General features: G+C 55.9%; 1 pseudogene; it reads left to right on the top strand.

Annotated features, from left to right (window-relative positions):
* The first annotated feature begins 2,163 nt into the window (after positions 1–2,163).
* Positions 2,164–4,400, top strand: LOC147984651 (uncharacterized; annotated as a pseudogene).
* Positions 4,401–12,170: the final 7,770 nt, after the last annotated feature.

Genomic DNA, 12,170 nt, shown 5'->3' with positions numbered 1-12,170 from the left:
ACAACCATTTGCATTGAAGGGATGCACAAATCCTGCACTGTGAGGGAAGACCATAGCTCTCACTTTGCATACGGGTGTTCTATCTAAAACACTTGCGATCAAGAGCTGCACAAATCCTGCTCGGCACATTTTCCCTTGGCTTCCTGGGGAAGCTGTAGGTTTGCATACGGGTGTTCTAACTAAAATGTTTGCGATTGTCGGATTTCAGGTTCCGACAGACCCTTAAGGTTCGAACACTGGGGTGCGCGCGGAGATCTCTCCCCTACCGATCTATGTCCAATCTCCTTGCGTGATCTAAGCTGGAAACAACGAACAACACAAGGGACACGAGATTTATACTGGTTCGGGCCATCGTTGTAGTGTAATACCCTACTCCAGTGTGTGGTGTGGTGGATTGCCTCAGGGTTGATGATGAATAGTGCAAGGGAAGAACAGCCTCGCGAGAGGTGTTCTTGAGATAGTGCGATGAACTGCTGGGGTGAGTTCAGTCGTCTCTTTCTCTCTCTGCTAGGGTTCTACCATATCTCTCGTTGTCCCTCTACTCTATGGTGGCTAGCTCTATTTATAGAGGCCCTGGGCCTCTCCCCAAATAATGAGCTGGAAGGGCGCCAACAATTGGCCATTTTGAAGGGGAACATATAGTACAAGTTATCCTGACCAAAGGCGGTCATCGGCTGCCAAAAACACTGGTGATGACGCCGTCTTGGGCTCCATGGTGACCTCCATCCTGCCGCTCTGTTGGTCTTGGTCTCGTTGCACCGGAATGGTAACCTTTGCCCGGTGCCTTGGCCTGTGCTTCCCCCTTTGCACCAAAGGGGAAACAAGGACACTGCGTAGGCCAACGCCTGCCTAGCGCCCGCCTGGTCTCGATCGTCATGGCTTGCGTCACGGGCTCCTCGCGAGGTACCCCTACCTTGATCTCTCCGCCTCCTCGCGAGCCTGCCTAATGAGGCTGCCTCTGAGGAAGCTTCCTGTCGTCCGCCCCACGAGGCTTGGCCCCTCATGAGGGTCTTGAGCTTGAGCTGATGAAGGTGGGCCGCGCTAGGCCCCCACTTGAGCCACACCGCAGGCCGCAAGCAGGCAAGTCTGGGGACCCCCGTTCCCAGAACGCCGACAGTAGCCCCCGGGCCTAAGGCGTGCCCGGGCTTGGCCTAGCAGGGAAGCGAAGGGGCGAGCACGAAGCGCAGCAGGCCCCAACAGCCTGCGGCCTTGGGCGCCGCGTGGCGATTCATTGGACGTGGGCGTCTGCGCTTCCCCACGACGCCTTGCTACGCGCCCGGCTAAGCGGACCCGTAGTTGCACACAGTTGTTCCTCCTTTCCGCTGCTCGCCCGCCTCCTACCTTTCTTTCTTCTTCGAGCTTCAGCCTCCGCCACCAATCCGGCTCGAGTTCTTCCTCCTCTTCACCGCCATGGCTCCGTCGAAGAAAGGAAGGGGAAAGAAGCCTGCATCTTCGCCCCGCACACCTCCAGCGGCGACCCCTGCCGTCGCCCGGTCGATCATACTCAATCCAGAAGCTTTGGACAAGGTTCGCTCTGCCCTTGCAACTATCTTCAACGAGTGCGGCAGGACCACGGTCTGGCCTGCGTCCCATGCCTCCCTTGATAGGATCGTCACGGAGGTCCAATTCTTCGCCGATGCCCTATGGGCGGGTCTGGTTCCCCCCTTTTCCGCCTTTTTCAATGCGGTGCTCTCCCATTATCAGATCCGCATGATGCACCTCGGGCCGGAGTCCATTAATCTTTTGGCTATCTTCACTTTTGTTTGCGAGGTGATGATAGGCATTCCCCCTTCCGTGGCCCTGCTGCGCCACTTCTTTTCCTTGCGCCTAAGCGATCCCACTCAGTTCTCACGGTGTGTGAGTTTCCTGGCCGTGCCAGAGACGGCCTCTTCAGGGATCGACTTCGGCCTTCCTCCTTCTGAGGCCAGGTTCAGAGAGCGGTGGCTATACGTGGACGTTGGAGTGCCCAACCCTTTGCTCTCGCACCCGACCTCGCTTGTTGTTCCTCACGCGGGTTGGGACCAAGAGGTGCTCGCGAGCCCCAGGCTCGCCTTCGTCGGAAACCGCTTCCAGAGTTTGAGGGCACTCAATGTGACAGCGCCCAAGGTGGTGAAGGAGTTCCTCCAATGTCGCATTGCTCCTCTTCAGTGCCACTCTCGCCGGATGTGGGACTTTGCGGGGCATGGAGACTGCATGCGGCTTCAGGAGGAGGACTTGGCGCCTGAAGTGCTGCAGACAATGCTCAGGGTCTTGACTGGTGATCCTTCCCCCGGCAGCCTTCGGAGCAATGGTATCCTCTTGTATCTTTGCTCCGGCAGGGCCGACATTGTGAGGAAGATGCCCAGCTTCGACGAGTGGGGACTGCGCCCGGCTGGCTTCATGGGGCCCCGCGAGAACCCAACCGCCGTGGTTGCTTCCCCTGCCACCCACAGCGGTCCTTCCTCGGGCGACATGGCAGGGAGACGAGAACCGGCGAGGGTTGAGGTGCCCGATGTCGAGGTGCCGATGCCGCAAGAAGCCTCGAAGGCGGCGTCTCCCGAGGCCCGCCCTGGAGCGGCGACAGGTGCGGAGTCACGGCCTATGGTTCCTGAGGCCGGGGCTTCCGAGCCCCCAGCCGTTCCTCGCGAGGCGATGCCTGAATCCTCCAGCGCTGATCATCTTGACGCTTCTTGCGCACCAGGGGTCGACCCCTGCGCCGGGCGCTTAGGTCGGTTCCGTGTAGACTTCGAGGCCCTCCGCAAGAGGAAGGAGGCCTTGGGTGGCAATGACCGCCCTTGCCGCTTGTTGAAGCGCAGGAAGTACTTTGCCATGGACGAGTAAGTCTTCTTCTTTCCTTGCTCGTTTACTTTTCTATCCCTGCGACTGATTGTGGCCTTTCAGGCATTACCCTGCGAAGCCCGCCGAGCCAGCCCGGGAGCCATCCCCCCTAGCTTTGCCTTCTCCGCTGGCCCTGGGCTCGCCGAGCTTGAGCGGCACCCCTGCTGCCAGACCAGTTGGTGGAGTGGTCCGTTCCATAGGGCACCTCGAGCCTGCGCGCACACTGTCCTTTCTTCATGAGTCCTCCTGGGGCACATCCGGCTTGCCCCATGTTCCTCCTCTAATCATAGATGGTGAATGGCTGAAGTCTGTCTTCAGCTCCTCCTCCGTGGGTGGGCCGACGCCAGGCCGGATTCCCAGAGAGGTCTGTTTGGCGATGGCTAGGGCGCCAGCCCCCAGCCCCGCACCGAGAGGGGGCCTGCCTCCTCAGGGCCCTCCGCATGCTCCGGTGGAAGAGGGTGATGCGGAAGACGTGATCGGGCGTGCTCGGGAGCGACGCGCCCTTCGTGAAGAGTTCCTCCAGATGGCGGCAGATGCGGTGAGCCAGATCAGGCAGAGCTTGCTGACGAGGATGCGCGCCTCGAGGCCGAAGGTTTGCGCCTTGTTGAGGAGAGGCACAAACTCAAGGTTGCCATCGCCCTTGCGCGTCACCAATGTGATCTCGACAACGCGAAAGCCGAAGCGTCGCTGGCAGCCTCACGGGAGGCCTGCTCTTAGGCCGTCGAGGAGGCTCGGGAAGCAGACCGAAGGCACAAGGATGCGGAGGAGCGCGCATGGGAGCTCCTGGCCTGGGGCAACTACCTGGAGCAGCAAGTGGAACTATGCCAGGCGGCCCTTGAGTCGATGGAGGGGCCCCCTGTTGATCGGGCAGAGCTTCTGAAGCGCGAGGAGGCGCTGATGCTGGAGGCCGCTAAGCGCAACCTTAATCTTGAGCGGTTGGAGACGAGGAAGCGCCTGGTGGCTCGGGCGGAGGATGAAGTTGCCGCGCGCGAAGCTCGGGCCCAGGAAGAATTCGATCGCCGCGTGGCGGAAGCTCGCTCGGCCTTCGAGCGCAAATACGAGACGAGGTTGGGGCTGATCAAGGCCGAGGCTGAGGGCAGGACCGCAGCCCTTAGGGCCAAACTGGCCGAAGTGACGCGGCGTGCGGACTCCTCCGCAGCTGCCCTCAGCGCAGCACGGGCGGAGCTGTCCTCTTCCAGGACCGAGCAGCTTCTTCTCCATCAGAGGGTTGATGATGCCGAGGCCATCGCGCAGCGGAACGAGGACGAGATCCTTCATCGACGGGTTCTGGAGCGTGAGCATGCCCCCATGCTTCAGACGCTCAGAGAAAGGGCCAACACAGCTTTGGGCAACATCTGCGAGGCCGCCGCTACAGAGCCGCATGAGGTCAACTACGCCGGCAACCTCCAGTTTTTTCACCGATGTCGTGACGCTTCTGGAGAACCGCTCCGAAAGGTCCCGTTGGCTTGTCGAAGAGAGGAGCCGAGCCTTGCTCGGGCATGCATTCTCCCACGTCTTCAGCTATCTGCTAGACAAGGACCCCCACTTTGACTTCAACGCTGCCATCGCACCCGTGCCCATAGCCGTCCGGGGTGGCCTGGCGCGATGGGTGGATGACAACGTGCACGCCCTCATCAGGGCCTTTGCGTCTGATGATGACGGCGTGGTCATGGCCGCCAATGAAGGTGGTGTTGTGGACGAGCCTGGCGCTGACGGAGATGCTGGCGGCGGCAATGTCAATGACTCCAGTGATGCCTCCGAGGATGCCCAAGAAGACGCGGTGAGTGATTTGTCCGACTGACCGCATGTCACTGCTATTTATCCTGCACGAAGAAGGTTCGGGCTTGGCCCCGAAGAATGTAGGAGCATTTTGGGAGGGGAAGCCCCTCATGTAAAGGTTTGCAATTAGTACCCTGCTAAATATAACGTTACGTGTGAAATTAGCCGCTGGCCCGGTGATGGGTCAGCTGACTTGTGTACCTTCCGACCCCGACGAGTCCCGAGCGGGCCTGCGGGGCCGCCGCACCTCGGGTGTCTTCTGATTAACTTGTAGATTCCATGATGAAAACCTCCGGAATGGGTGCGGTAACAGCGGTCCTGGTTGTAAACGTGCCTGGCCCGGCCCGGCTCGCGAGGGGCTCGCGAGGGGGGGGGGCAGCCGATGCTAACTTGGGACGCAAAGATGAAACCAGAACACAAGAGATTGCTCGAACGATACTAAACACCCCTTCCCCCAAACACACGCAAGCATCGAGCTCAAATCCAACTTAAATCCAAATCGAAGAACTTTGTCAACATGTAAAGGCAAAAGCAAAAGGCCGCGTCCGGCACCTAGTCTAGTCTTTGACGTCTTCTCACCAGCGTGGAGCTAAGTGCTGCAACTGGGCATGGGCGGGAGCCCCCGAGGGCAGCTCTCTGGAGACGCCGGGGCGTTTACAGCCCCACTCATTATTACGTGAGAGTGTCACGGGCGGCGAGCTTCACATGCACTGGGCCTTCTTCATAGGTACAGGCCTTGCTTCATATCGCCAGATGAGGGCCCCGCCTTGCGCCTCACTCTGCCGCCATCGACGGCGACCGGAAACCAGGACGACGCCAATGAGGCAGAGCGGTCGCCAGCGGTTCCCCCGATGACCACGGGTCCCCTGCCGGGGGCAGGCCCTGGGGCACCTCCCCGACAGGGGGCCTACCTCTTGAGAACGCCTTGCTCCGACCGCCACGGGGATGAACCTGAATCTCGGCCCCTCTCCTGCAGCCCCCTGCACCCTCCTCCCGAGGGTATGAGGCTGCAGAATTGGGGCAGCCACCTGCTGCGGCGACCTGTATCTCCTGCGACCCATGGTTACCATAAGCTTGCTCCTGAGGGATGAGTGGTACCCGATAGTTGCCACCACCGGTGCGGTTGTCGAGGCTCGCCTGGGGTTCCTGAAAGAGCTCAACTTCTGGCATCTCCTCGCCCCAGCCTGGCCCAAGGAATGAGCCATCATCTTCCTCCAGTGCGCACCCCTGATCCACCATGCGGGGCACATAAGCTTCCGGGATCGCCGCCCCGTACGCCTCGTTGTAGCACCCCGCATGCCACGCAGCCTGGCTTCGAGCGCCATCTTGGGGGTGATGGCGCGGCGGTCCGCCGTGGCCGAAGGTCGCAGTGTGCGCCCCTTCGCTGGCCTGAGAGGGGGCTGGTGTAACGCCCCGAGACCGATGTGCCAGGTGTCCTCTAGTTATTCGCTGTTGTTGCCTTGTCATTGCTTGTGTGTCAGGAATTGCATATCATGTCATCATGTGCATTTCATTTGCATACAGGTTCGTCTCATGCATCCGAGCATTTTCCCCGTTGTCCGTTTTGCAATCCGGCGCTTCGTTCTCCTCCGGTGGTCATTTCTACCTTTCTTTCATGTGTGGGGATTAAACATTTCCGGATTGGACCGAGACTTGTCATGCGGCCTTGGTTTACTACCGGTAGACCGCCTGTCATGTTTCGTATCATTTGGACTTCGTTTGATACTCCAACGGTTAACCGAGGGACCGAGAAGGCCTCGTGTGTGTTGTAGACCAACAGCCCTCCATTTTGGCCCAAAACCCACCTAAACCTCCTCCATCCTCTCGGTCGTTCGATCACGATCGCGTGGCCGAAAACCGCACCTCATTTGGACTCTCCTAGCTCTCTCTACCTATATATATGTGGCTCTCCCCGAATTTTTCGCGCAATCCAACCCTAGACCCAACTCCCTCCGCGCCGCCGGACATGTCCGCCCGCCGGCGGACGCATCCACCCAGCCGGCCACCTCACTCTGGCCTATCGGAGCCCGCCACATCAGCCGCGCCATCCTCCCCGGGCCAACCGTGGCTCGCCACCTCAGCGCCATCCTCCCTCTCTCTCCTCCGTAGCCCGCCGTCGGCCCACGGGGCCCGCCGCCGGCCCGCGCGGCCCGCGCGTCGCCCGCCGCCGCCCGCGTGCCCGGCCGCCACCAGACGCCGCCTTCCCGCCTCTTCGCCATGCATCGCCTCCACCCGTCCGCCGCCATCGCCGGCCGCCGCCACCTACCTCCGCCCGGCGCCGCCCTTCGCCGCCATCACCGGCCGCCGTCGTCCGGCGCCGCAAGCCGCCGCCCTCGCCGCTTCACCGCCGACCGGCGCCGCCATCGCCCCCGCCGGACCAGGCCTCACCTCGCCCCGGCCTTCTTCTTCTAGTCCGGCCACCACCGCGGCTACTCCGGCGAAGACTCCGATGATCCTCGAAATCCGCGCGTCACCGGAACCCTAGCCGGCCCTATCCTCCGCAGATCGGGATCAGATCCACCACCTCGCCGATCCAAACAGCCCCGCGTCGCCCGGATCTCCTCGTCCCGGGTCCTCTTCGTCCCGGTTTGACTTTTCCAGAGGTATTAATTCGTCTAAGTCCCGGAAATTCCAGATCCATGTGCCCTTCTTCCTAGCTCCATAACTTTGCATCCGTAGCTCCGATTCATGCATATAGCATATCAAAATGTTCATCTCAGAGAGTACATAATTTCATTACATTGCATCATTTTCATTTGAGCTCATCTTGATGCCCGAAATGCTTTTAGAAGGAGTCTACTTGGGATAATTGTCAGATCTGCTACTCCGTTTAGGTTTTTGTCATTTTTGCCATGATTAATGTGTGCATGTTATGCCCTGATGCTCTACATGTGTTTTGTTAAGGGTTTTGTCATCTTTCCTGAGGTGCAACCCATGTATTTTTGTGATGTGTGTGGTGACTAGTGCAAGCTTGCAAAGTGGTGCACTTGCTAATTCTGTTTTCAGGGACTTAGCATTTCCATTAAGTCCTGGATCTGTTTAGCTCATGATGCCATATGTTCATGTTGTTTCCTAGTGATTCGTGCCTCTTTTGAGGATGATCAGTAAGGATGTTTTGTTAATGTTGTAGTTCTCTATCCATCCATGTCCTTGTTTGCAATTATGGAGCAACCTAGCTTGAGTCAATCGAGCTCTACTTTTGCTAGTTTGCGAATCTGGGCAGATTGTCAACTTGTTTGCAATTTTGCCGGTGATGTTGTAGTTGTTCCATGCATGCTATGTTATTGTTCTTGCCATGTCTATCTTGAATTTTGTGCCTTCCTGATGGATGTATGCTTGTATTGCCATGAATTGCACCGTAGTGAGTGCGTCGAGCTCGTAAACATGCCTACTTGAGTTATGTTTCAGCATGTGCCAGTTTTCACCAAGTCTGAAAACTGATTATGTTTTTGCTATGTTCACATGCTTGCAATTGTATTTTCTGATTCCTTTTGGCTCAAGGTCACTAAGGGACTTTTGTTAAGCTCATTGAGTAGCTCCATGCCATGCTTTACTTTTCCATGTTCAGATCCTGTAGCATGTAGTTTTGTTGCTCCGAAGAGGGCTACCTGATCTGAAAATCCAAACAAGTGTTAATTTCAATAAGTCTGAGATCTGTTTTCCATATGCATTTTTGCCATGCTTGTTTGAACCTGTTAATGGATGAATTGGCCGTAGCTCAGTGCTAGACTTTTGTTAAGCATCTTGAATGCATACCTTCCATGTATTTTTTTGTCATGTTTGGATGCTGTAGCATGTTCATTTCGTTGCATTTAGATGGCTACTTGCTGTAAATCGTAGACCGGAGTCATTTTTGTTTCGCTTGCCATTTCCATACCGTAACTCCGATTCCGACGTTCTCTATATCGTTTTCAAGCGATTTCATCTCATCTTTCCAGTGGCACACTTGGATTTCCAAGTTGAGGCCAGGTTCATGCATTTCCTGTCATATCTTGCATTTTGCATCCCGCATCGCATCCCGCATAGCTTATCATCATTTCATCATATTGCTTGATCCTTGCACGTGGTTGATTGTATCCTTGTTGCTTGTTTATCTTGTTTTGGTAGAGCCGGGAGACGAGTTCGCTAACGAGGAGCCCGTTGAGTTTGCTTTCGAGGATCCAGTCAACTCTGACAACTATGCAGGCAAGATGATCATACCCTCGAATTCACCACTATCTTTGCTATGCTAGTTTGCTCGCTCTTTCGCTATGCCAATGCTACGATGCCTACCACATGCTTTCAAGCCTCCCAAATTGCCATGTCAAACCTCTAACCCACCATTGTCCTAGCAAACCGTTGATTAGCTATGTTACCGCTTTGCTCAGCCCCTCTTATAGCGTTGCTAGTTGCAGGTGAAGATTGAAGGTCGTTCCTTGTTGGAACATTTATTTACTTGTTGGGATATCATTATATTGCTATGTTATATTAATGCGTCTATATAGTTGGTAAAGGGTGGAAGGCTCGGCCTCTCGCCTAGTGTTTTGTTCCACTCTTGCCGCCCTAGTTTCCGTCATATCGGTGTTATGTTCCCGGATTTTTGCGTTCCTTACGCGGTTGGGTTATAATGGGAACCCCTTGATAGTTCGCCTTGATTAAAGCTTTTCCAGCAATGCCCAACCTTGGTTTTACCATTTGCCACCTAGCCTTTTCTTTCCCTTGGGTTCTGCAGACTCAAGGGTCATCATTATTTTAACCCCCCCGGGCCAGGGTGCGAGATTGCCGAGTCCCTGTGGCTCACAGATTACTATTACACCAGATGCAGGGCCTGATGATTCCGCTCCTGGAGACGCGTATGAGCTCAAGTGGGAGTTCGACGAAGACTCTCAACGTTACTATGTTTCCTTTCCTGATGATCAGTAGTGGTGCCCAGTTGGGGGTGAACGGGATCGTTGTCGCATGTTGGGTTCTCTTTTATTTTGGCGCCGTAGTCGGGCCATGAGTGTTTGGATGATGTAATGTTATTTATGTACTTGTTTGACGTAGCGAGTGTAAGCCAACTATGTTATCTCCCCTTTATTATTCATATTACATGGGATGTTGTGAAGATTGCCTAACTTGCGACATATGCCTTCAATGCGATTATGCCTCTAAGTCGTGCCTCGACACGTGGGAGATATAGTCGCATCGAGGGTGTTACAGTTGGCGTGACTTATCGCCCAGTGCCGGCGGAGGTGTTGGCGCTGGACGGGCCCTGGAGTCCACTGGAAGTCGCATGCGCGCACACGATGCCACCATGCGGCCCACCTTGGGTCTGGGGTGGCAGCTGGACGCATAAAGGAGGTGTTCCTGAGGCGGCGGCGTCCAGGAGCTCAGCTACTCGCTCCAACAACATGTCGCGGGCGCCCTCCAGCAGTCGACACCGTAGCAGCTCTCGGGCCACCGTGAGCGTGGCCCTGGAAATCGCTTGCTCCCGTTGGGTGTACGACACTGTGGCCGCGGCATGGTCTGAGGCCCTTGCTGCAGCCCGCACCTGCCGTGGTGTGAGGGCAGGCGGTGTTTGGCTGCGTCGTCAATGCCTCGCAGTGCCCTGCGGAGCGCGGGCAGCCTGAGGCGCAAGGTTGAGGTCGCCCTGGGCTGGTGCCACGGCGTGGGCGGGCCACGCTGCCCAGGGGTCGGCGTTGGCTACCGAGTCGCTTGACATCTGAACGGCGAGGCAACGGAATGTGATGCGGAGGAAGAAGGATTCTGGCGCACCCCTACCTGGCGCGCCAAATGTCGGATTTTGGGTTCCGGCAGACCCTTGAGGTTCGAACACTGGGGTGCGCACGGAGATCTCTCCCCTACCGATCTACGTCCAATCTCCTCGCGTGATCTAAGCTGGAAACAACGAACAACACAAGGGATACGAGATTTATACTGGTTCGGGCCACCGTTGTGGTGTAATACCCTACTCCAGTGTGTGGTGTGGTGGATTGCCTCAGGGGCTGATGATGAACAGTACAAGTGAAGAACAGCCTCGCGAGAGGTGTTCTTGAGCTGGTGCGATGAACTGCTGGGGTGAGTTCAGTCGTCTCTTTCACTCTCTGCTAGGGTTCTACCAGATCTCTCGCTGTCCCTCTACTCCGTGGTGGCTAGCTCAATTTATAGAGGCCCTGGGCCTCTTCCCAAATAATGAGCGGGAAGGGCGCCAACAATTGGCCATTTTGAAGGGGAACATATAGTACAAGTTATCCTGACCAAAGGCGGTCTTCGGCTGCCAAAAGCACTCGTGATGACGCCGTCTTGGGCTCCACGGTGACCTCCGTCCTGCCGCTCTGTTGGTCTTGGTCTCGTTGCATCGGAATGGTAACCTTTGCCCGGTGCCTTGGCTTGTGCTTGCCCCCTTTGCACCAAAGGGGAAACAAGGACACTGCGCAGGCCGGCACCCGCCTGGTCTCGATCCTCATGGCTTGCGTCATGGGCTCCTCGCGAGGTACCCCTGCCTTGATCTCTTCGCCTCCTTGCGAGCCTGCCTGATGAGGCTGCCTCTGTGGAAGCTTCCTGTCGTCCACCCCGTGAGGCTTGGCCGCTCGCGAGGGTCTTGAGCTTGAGCTGATGAAGGTGGGCCGCGCTGGGCCCCCACTTGAGCCATGCCGCAGGCAAGTCTGGGGACCCCCGTTCCCAAAACGCCGACATCGATGAGTGTTTAATATTTAAATACCATTGAATTTTTTTCAAAAGAAAATCATTTGATAAGTCTGTACATTAAGAGAGAAAAATGCAAGTTCGTTCAAACCATATCTTTCATTCAGTCTTGTAACACCCACGATGCGGCTATATCTCCCACGTGTCAAGGCACGACTTAGAGGCATAACCGCATAGTGGTTTTGTCGCAAGAGGGGTAATCTTCACACAATCCCATGTAATGAACAAGAAAGGGATAAAGAGTTGGCTTACAATCACCACTTCGCACAATACATAAATAATTCATACATCATCCAAAATACACACATAGACCGACTACGGTCAAATCCAAATGAAAAGGAAGATAAACCCCAAATGCTAGATCCCCGATCATCCCAACTGGGCTCCACTACTGATCATCAGGAAACGCCACATAGTAACGACCAAGGTCCTTGTCGAACTCCCACTTGAGTTCGGTAGCATCACCTGCACTGGCATCATCGACACCTGCAACTGTTTTGGTAGTATATGTGAGTCACGAGGACTCATCAATCTCAAAACCCGCGAGATCAAGACTATTTAAGCTTATGGGTAGGATAAGGTAATGAGGTGGAGTTGCAGCAAGCACTAAGCAAATATGGTGGCTAAACATACGCAAATAAGAGTAGATGAGAAGCTACACAATGGTCGTGAAGCTAGAAGTGATCAAGAAGTGATCCCGAAACTATGTACGTTCAAACATAACCCAAACCGTGTTCACTTCCCGGACTCCGCCGAGAAGAGACCATCATGGCTACACACGCGGTTGATTCATTTTAATTAAGTCAAGTGTCCAGTTCTCTACAATCGGATATTAACAAATTCCCATCTGCCACAAAACCGCGGGCATGGCTCTCGAAAGTTTATACCCTGCAAGGGTGTCCCAACAT

Source organism: Triticum urartu, chromosome 2A, assembly GCF_056163025.1.
Source record: "Triticum urartu cultivar PI428250 chromosome 2A, HENAU_Tu73, whole genome shotgun sequence".
Lineage (NCBI taxonomy): Eukaryota > Viridiplantae > Streptophyta > Magnoliopsida > Poales > Poaceae > Triticum > Triticum urartu.
Note: the sequence above shows the minus strand (reverse complement) of the source record. Positions and strands in the feature narration are given on the sequence as shown.